Source organism: Protomyctophum parallelum, assembly GCF_964188405.1.
Source record: "Protomyctophum parallelum genome assembly, chromosome: 9".
Taxonomy (NCBI): Eukaryota; Metazoa; Chordata; class Actinopteri; order Myctophiformes; family Myctophidae; genus Protomyctophum; species Protomyctophum parallelum.
Window position 1 is genome coordinate 39,084,005 of NC_139706.1, and position 8,827 is coordinate 39,092,831.

The following is an 8,827-nucleotide window of genomic DNA, read 5'->3' on the forward strand; positions in this document are numbered from 1 at the left end:
AAATGAAAAAAAAAAAACATGGGTTATAGCCCATCGTTTTTTGAATTTTTGAAAAAAGTTTTTAACCTCGTTTTTCATCATTTTTGACCATGGGCTATAGCCCATACCGTACGGCATACTATAGCGCGCAGTTTTTCATCATTTTTGAGGATTTGAAAAAAAAAAAAAAAAAACATGGGTTATAGCCCATCATTTTTTGAATTTTTGAAAAAAAAAAATCCTCGTTTTTCATCATTTTTGACCATGGGCTATAGCCCATACCGTACGGCATACTATAGCACGCAGTTTTTCATCATTTTTGAGGATTAAAAAAAACAAAAAACAAAAAAAAACATGGGTTATAACCCATCGTTTTTTGAATTTTTGAAAAATGATTTTAACCTCGTTTTTCATCATTTTTGACCATGGGCTATAGCCCATACCGTACGGCATACTATAGCACGCAGTTTTTCATCATTTTTGAGGATTTGAAAAAAGAAAAAAAAAAAAAAACATGGGTTATAGCCCATCGTTTTTTGAATTTTTGAAAAAAAGAATTATCCTCGTTTTTCATCATTTTTGACCATGGGCTATAGCCCATACCGTACGGCATACTATAGCACGCAGTTTTTCGTCATTTTTGAGGATTTGAAAAAAAAAAAAAAAAAAACCTGGGTTATAGCCCATCGTTTTTTGAATTTTTGAAAAAAGAAATTATGCTCGTTTTTCATCATTTTTGACCATGGGCTATAGCCCATACCGTACGGCATACTATAGAACGCAGTTTTTCATCATTTTTGAGGATTTGAAAAAAAAAAAAAAAAAAAAAAAACATGGGTTATAGCCCATCATTTTTTGAATTTTTGAAAAAAAAATTATCCTCGTTTTTCATCATTTTTGACCATGGGCTATAGCCCATACCGTACGGCATACTATAGCACGCAGTTTTTCATCATTTTTGAGGATTTGAAAAAAATGAAAAAAAAAAAAACATGGGTTATAGCCCATCGTTTTTTGAATTTTTGAAAAAAGTTTTTAACCTCGTTTTTCATCATTTTTGACCATGGGCTATAGCCCATACCGTACGGCATACTATAGCGCGCAGTTTTTCATCATTTTTGAGGATTTGAAAAAAAAAAGAAAAAAAACATGGGTTATAGCCCATCGTTTTTTGAATTTTTGAAAAAAGAAATTATCCTCGTTTTTCATCATTTTTGACCATGGGCTATAGCCCATACCGTACGGCATACTATAGCACGCAGTTTTTCGTCATTTTTGAGGATTTGAAAAAAAAAAAAAAAAAAAAACCTGGGTTATAGCCCATCGTTTTTTGAATTTTGAAAAAAGAAATTATGCTCGTTTTTCATCATTTTTGACCATGGGCTATAGCCCATACCGTACGGCATACTATAGAACGCAGTTTTTCATCATTTTTGACGATTTAAAAAAAAAAAAAAAAAAAAAAAAACATGGGTTATAGCCCATCATTTTTTGAATTTTTGAAAAAAAAATTATCCTCGTTTTTCATCATTTTTGACCATGGGCTATAGCCCATACCGTACGGCATACTATAGCACGCAGTTTTTCATCATTTTTGAGGATTTGAAAAAAATGAAAAAAAAAAAAACATGGGTTATAGCCCATCGTTTTTTGAATTTTTGAAAAAAGTTTTTAACCTCGTTTTTCATCATTTTTGACCATGGGCTATAGCCCATACCGTACGGCATACTATAGCGCGCAGTTTTTCATCATTTTTGAGGATTTGAAAAAAAAAAGAAAAAAAACATGGGTTATAGCCCATCGTTTTTTGAATTTTTGAAAAAAGAAATTATCCTCGTTTTTCATCATTTTTGACCATGGGCTATAGCCCATACTGTACGGCATACTATAGCACGCAGTTTTTCATCATTTTTGAGGATTTGAAAAAAAAAAAAAAAAAAAAAAACATGGGTTATAGCCCATCGTTTTTTGAATTTTTGAAAAAAGTTTTTAACCTCGTTTTTCATCATTTTTGACCATTGGGCTATAGCCCATACCGTACGGCATACTATAGAACGCAGTTTTTCATCATTTTTGAGGATTTGAAAAAAATGAAAAAAAAACAAACATGGGTTATAGCCCATCATTTTTTGAATTTTTGAAAAAAAAATATCCTCGTTTTTCATCATTTTTGACCATGGGCTATAGCCCATACCGTACGGCATACTATAGCACGCAGTTTTTCATCATTTTTGAGGATTTGAAAAAAATGAAAAAAAAAAAAACATGGGTTATAGCCCATCGTTTTTTGAATTTTTGAAAAAAGTTTTTAACCTCGTTTTTCATCATTTTTGACCATGGGCTATAGCCCATACCGTACGGCATACTATAGCGCGCAGTTTTTCATCATTTTTGAGGATTTGAAAAAAAAAAAAAAAAAACATGGGTTATAGCCCATACCGTACGGCATACTATAGCACGCAGTTTTTCGTCATTTTTGAGGATTTGAAAAAAATTAAAAAAAAATAAAACATGGGTTATAGCCCATCGTTTTTTGAATTTTTGAAAAAAAAATTATCCTCGTTTTTCATCATTTTTGACCATGGGCTATAGCCCATACCGTACGGCATACTATAGCACGCAGTTTTTCATCATTTTTGAGGATTTAAAAAAAAAAAAAAAAAAAAAAAAAAACATGGGTTATAGCCCATCATTTTTTGAATTTTTGAAAAAAAAAATATCCTCGTTTTTCATCATTTTTGACCATGGGCTATAGCCCATACCGTACGGCATACTATAGCGCGCAGTTTTTCATCATTTTTGAGGATTTGAAAAAAAAGAAAAAAAAAAAAACATGGGTTATAACCCATCGTCTTTTGAATTTTTGAAAAATGATTTTAACCTCGTTTTTCATCATTTTTGACCATGGGCTATAGCCCATACCGTACGGCATACTATAGCGTGCAGTTTTTCATCATTTTTGAGGATTTGAAAAAAAAATTATCCTCGTTTTTCATCATTTTTGACCATGGGCTATAGCCCATACCGTACGGCATACTATAGCACGCAGTTTTTCATCATTTTTGAGGATTTGAAAAAAAAAAAAAAAAAAACATGGGTTATAGCCCATCGTTTTTTGAATTTTTGAAAAATGATTTTAACCTCGTTTTTCATCATTTTTGACCATGGGCTATAGCCCATACCGTACGGCATACTATAGCACGCAGTTTTTCGTCATTTTTGAGGATTTGAAAAAAATTAAAAAAAAAAAACATGGGTTATAGCCCATCGTTTTTTGAATTTTTGAAAAAAAATTATCCTTGTTTTTCATCATTTTTGACCATGGGCTATAGCCCATACCGTACGGCATACTATAGCACGCAGTTTTTCATCATTTTTGAGGATTTGAAAAAAAAAACAAAAAAAACATGGGTTATAGCCCATCGTTTTTTGAATTTTTGAAAAATTATTTTAACCTCGTTTTTCATCATTTTTGACCATGGGCTATAGCCCATACCGTACGGCATACTATAGCACGCAGTTTTTCGTCATTTTTGAGGATTTGAAAAAATTAAAAAAAAAAAAAACATGGGTTATAGCCCATCGTTTTTTGAATTTTTGAAAAGAAAATTATCCTCGTTTTTCATCATTTTTGACCATGGGCTATAGCCCATACCGTACGGCATACTATAGCACGCAGTTTTTCATCATTTTTGAGGATTTGAAAAAAAAAAAAAAAAAAAAAAAAAACATGGGTTATAGCCCATCATTTTTTGAATTTTTGAAAAAAAAAATATCCTCGTTTTTCATCATTTTTGACCATGGGCTATAGCCCATACCGTACGGCATACTATAGCGCGCAGTTTTTCATCATTTTTGAGGATTTGAAAAAAAAAAAAAAAAAAAAACATGGGTTATAACCCATCGTCTTTTGAATTTTTGAAAAATGATTTTAACCTCGTTTTTCATCATTTTTGACCATGGGCTATAGCCCATACCGTACGGCATACTATAGCGTGCAGTTTTTCATCATTTTTGAGGATTTGAAAAAAAAGAAAAAAAAAAAAAACATGGGTTATAGCCCATCGTTTTTTGAATTAAAAAAAAAATAATTATCCTCGTTTTTCATCATTTTTGACCATGGGCTATAGCCCATACCGTACGGCATACTATAGCACGCAGTTTTTCATCATTTTTGAGGATTTGAAAAAAAAAACAAAAAAAAAACATGGGTTATAGCCCATCATTTTTTGAATTTTTGAAAAAAAAAATATCCTCGTTTTTCATCATTTTTGACCATGGGCTATAGCCCATACCGTACGGCATACTATAGCGCGCAGTTTTTCATCATTTTTGAGGATTTGAAAAAAAAAAAAAAAAAAAAAACATGGGTTATAACCCATCGTCTTTTGAATTTTTGAAAAATGATTTTAACCTCGTTTTTCATCATTTTTGACCATGGGCTATAGCCCATACCGTACGGCATACTATAGCGTGCAGTTTTTCATCATTTTTGAGGATTTGAAAAAAAAAAAAAAAAAAAACATGGGTTATAACCCATCGTCTTTTGAATTTTTGAAAAATGATTTTAACCTCGTTTTTCATCATTTTTGACCATGGGCTATAGCCCATACCGTACGGCATACTATAGCACGCAGTTTTTCATCATTTTTGAGGATTTGAAAAAAAAAAAAAAAAAAAAACATGGGTTATAACCCATCGTTTTTTGAATTTTTGAAAAAAAGAATTATCCTCGTTTTTCATCATTTTTGACCATGGGCTATAGCCCATACCGTACGGCATACTATAGAACGCAGTTTTTCATCATTTTTGAGGATTTGAAAAACAAAAAAAAACAAAAAAAACATGGGTTATAGCCCATCATTTTTTGAATTTTTGAAAAAAAAATTATCCTCGTTTTTCATCATTTTTGACCATGGGCTATAGCCCATACCGTACGGCATACTATAGCACGCAGTTTTTCATCATTTTTGAGGATTTGAAAAAAAAGAAAAAAAAAAAAACATGGGTTATAGCCCATCGTTTTTTGAATTTTTGAAAAAAGTTTTTAACCTCGTTTTTCATCATTTTTGACCATGGGCTATAGCCCATACCGTACGGCATACTATAGCGTGCAGTTTTTCATCATTTTTGAGGATTTGAAAAAAAACAAAAAAAAACATGGGTTTATAGCCCATCGTTTTTTGAATTTTTGAAAAAAATAATATCCTCGTTTTTCATCATTTTTGACCATGGGCTATAGCCCATACCGTACGGCATACTATAGCACGCAGTTTTTCGTCATTTTTGAGGATTTGAAAAAAATGAAAAAAGAAAAACATGGGTTATAGCCCATCGTTTTTTGAATTTTTGAAAAAAAAATTATCCTCGTTTTTCATCATTTTTGACCATGGGCTATAGCCCATACCGTACGGCATACTATAGCACGCAGTTTTTCATCATTTTTGAGGATTTGAAAAAAAACAAAAAAACAAAAAACATGGGTTATAGCCCATCGTTTTTTGAAAAAGGTTTTTAACCTTGTTTTTCATCATTTTTGACCATGGGCTATAGCCCATACCGTACGGCATACTATAGCACGCAGTTTTTCATCATTTTTGAGGATTTGAAAAAAATGAAAAAAAAACATGGGTTATAGCCCATCGTTTTTTGAATTTAAAAAAAAAGAATTATCCTCGTTTTTCATCATTTTTGACCATGGGCTATAGCCCATACCGTACGGCATACTATAGCACGCAGTTTTTCATCATTTTTGAGGATTTGGAAAAAAAAAAAAAAAAAAAAAACATGGGTTATAGCCCATCATTTTTTGAATTTTTGAAAAAAAAAATATCCTCGTTTTTCATCATTTTTGACCATGGGCTATAGCCCATACCGTACGGCATACTATAGCGCGCAGTTTTTCATCATTTTTGAGGATTTGAAAAAAAAAAAAAAAAAAAAAAACATGGGTTATAACCCATCGTCTTTTGAATTTTTGAAAAATGATTTTAACCTTGTTTTTCATCATTTTTGACCATGGGCTATAGCCCATACCGTACGGCATACTATAGCGTGCAGTTTTTCATCATTTTTGAGGATTTGAAAAAAAAAAAAAAAAAAAAACATGGGTTATAACCCATCGTCTTTTGAATTTTTGAAAAATGATTTTAACCTCGTTTTTCATCATTTTTGACCATGGGCTATAGCCCATACCATACGGCATACTATAGCACGCAGTTTTTCATCATTTTTGAGGATTTGAAAAAAAAAAAAAAAAAAAAAAACATGGGTTATAACCCATCGTTTTTTGAATTTTTGAAAAATGATTTTAACCTCGTTTTTCATCATTTTTGACCATGGGCTATAGCCCATACCGTACGGCATACTATAGCACGCAGTTTTTCGTCATTTTTGAGGATTTGAAAAAAATGAAAAAAAAAAACATGGGTTATAGCCCATCGTTTTTTGAATTTTTGAAAAAAGAAATTATCCTCGTTTTTCATCATTTTTGACCATGGGCTATAGCCCATACCGTACGGCATACTATAGAACGCAGTTTTTCATCATTTTTGAGGATTTGAAAAAAATGAAAAAAAAAAACATGGGTTATAGCCCATCGTTTTTTGAATTTTTGAAAAAAGAAATTATCCTCGTTTTTCATCATTTTTGACCATGGGCTATAGCCCATACCGTACGGCATACTATAGAACGCAGTTTTTCATCATTTTTGAGGATTTGAAAAAAAAACAAAAAAAACAAAAAAAACATGGGTTATAGCCCATCATTTTTTGAATTTTTGAAAAAAAAATTATCCTCGTTTTTCATCATTTTTGACCATGGGCTATAGCCCATACCGTACGGCATACTATAGCACGCAGTTTTTCATCATTTTTGAGGATTTGAAAAAAATGAAAAAAAAAAAAACATGGGTTATAGCCCATCGTTTTTTGAATTTTTGAAAAAAGTTTTTAACCTCGTTTTTCATCATTTTTGACCATGGGCTATAGCCCATACCGTACGGCATACTATAGCGCGCAGTTTTTCATCCTTTTTGAGGATAAAAAAAAAAAAAAAAAAAAAAACATGGGTTTTTTGAATTTTTGAAAAAAAAAATATCCTCGTCTTTCATCATTTTTGACCATGGGCTATAGCCCATACCGTACGGCATACTATAGCACGCAGTTTTTCATCATTTTTGAGGATTTGAAAAAAAAGAAAAAAAAAAAAAACATGGGTTTAACCCATCGTTTTTTGAATTTTTGAAAAAAGTTTTTAACCTCGTTTTTCATCATTTTTGACCATGGGCTATAGCCCATACCGTACGGCATACTATAGCGTGCAGTTTTTCATCATTTTTGAGGATTTGAAAAAAAACAAAAAAAAACATGGGTTTATAGCCCATCGTTTTTTGAATTTTTGAAAAAAATAATATCCTCGTTTTTCATCATTTTTGACCATGGGCTATAGCCCATACCGTACGGCATACTATAGCACGCAGTTTTTCGTCATTTTTGAGGATTTGAAAAAAATGAAAAAAGAAAAACATGGGTTATAGCCCATCGTTTTTTGAATTTAAAAAAAAAAAATTATCCTCGTTTTTCATCATTTTTGACCATGGGCAATAGCCCATACCGTACGGCATACTATAGCACGCAGTTTTTCATCATTTTTGAGGATTTGAAAAAAAAAAAAAAAAAAAAAAACATGGGTTATAGCCCATCGTTTTTTGAATTTTTGAAAAAGGTTTTTAACCTTGTTTTTCATCATTTTTGACCATGGGCTATAGCCCATACCGTACGGCATACTATAGCACGCAGTTTTTCATCATTTTTGAGGATTTGAAAAAAATGAAAAAAAAACATGGGTTATAGCCCATCGTTTTTTGAATTTAAAAAAAAAGAATTATCCTCGTTTTTCATCATTTTTGACCATGGGCTATAGCCCATACCGTACGGCATACTATAGCACGCAGTTTTTCATCATTTTTGAGGATTTGGAAAAAAAAAAAAAAAAAAAAACATGGGTTATAGCCCATCGTTTTTTGAATTTTTGAAAAAAGTTTTTAACCTCGTTTTTCATCATTTTTGACCATGGGCTATAGCCCATACCGTACGGCATACTATAGCGCGCAGTTTTTCATCATTTTTGAGGATTTGAAAAAAAAAACAAAAAAAAAACATGGGAGCCCATCGTTTTTTGAATTAAAAAAAAAATTATCCTCGTTTTTCATCATTTTTGACCATGGGCTATTACCCATACCGTATGGCATACTATAACACGCAGTTTTTCTTCATTTTTGAGGATTAAAAAAAAAACAAAAAAACAAACATGGGTTATAGCCCATCGTTTTTTGAATTTTTGAAAGAAAAAAATATCCTCGTTTTTCATCATTTTTTACCATGGGCTATAGGCCATACCGTACGGCATACTATAGCGCGCAGTTTTTCATCATTTTTGAGGATTTGAAAAAAAAAACAAAAAAAAACATGGGTTATAGCCCATCGTTTTTTGAATTTTTGGAGAAAAAAAATATCCTCGTTTTTCATCATTTTTTACCATGGGCTATAGCCCATACCGTACGGCATACTATAGCACGCAGTTTTTCATCATTTTTGAGGATTTGAAAAAACAAACAAAAAACTAAAAAAACATGGGTTATAGCCCATCGTTTTTTGAAATTTTGAAAAAAAAAATATCCTAGTTTTTCATCATTTTGGACCATGGGCTATAGCCCATATCGTACGGCATACTATAGCACGCCGTTTTTCATCATTTTTGAGGATTTGAAAAAAAAAAAAAAGAACAAAACGATGGGTTATAGCCCATTGTTCTTTGAATTTTTGATTTCTTTTTTTATATCCTTGTT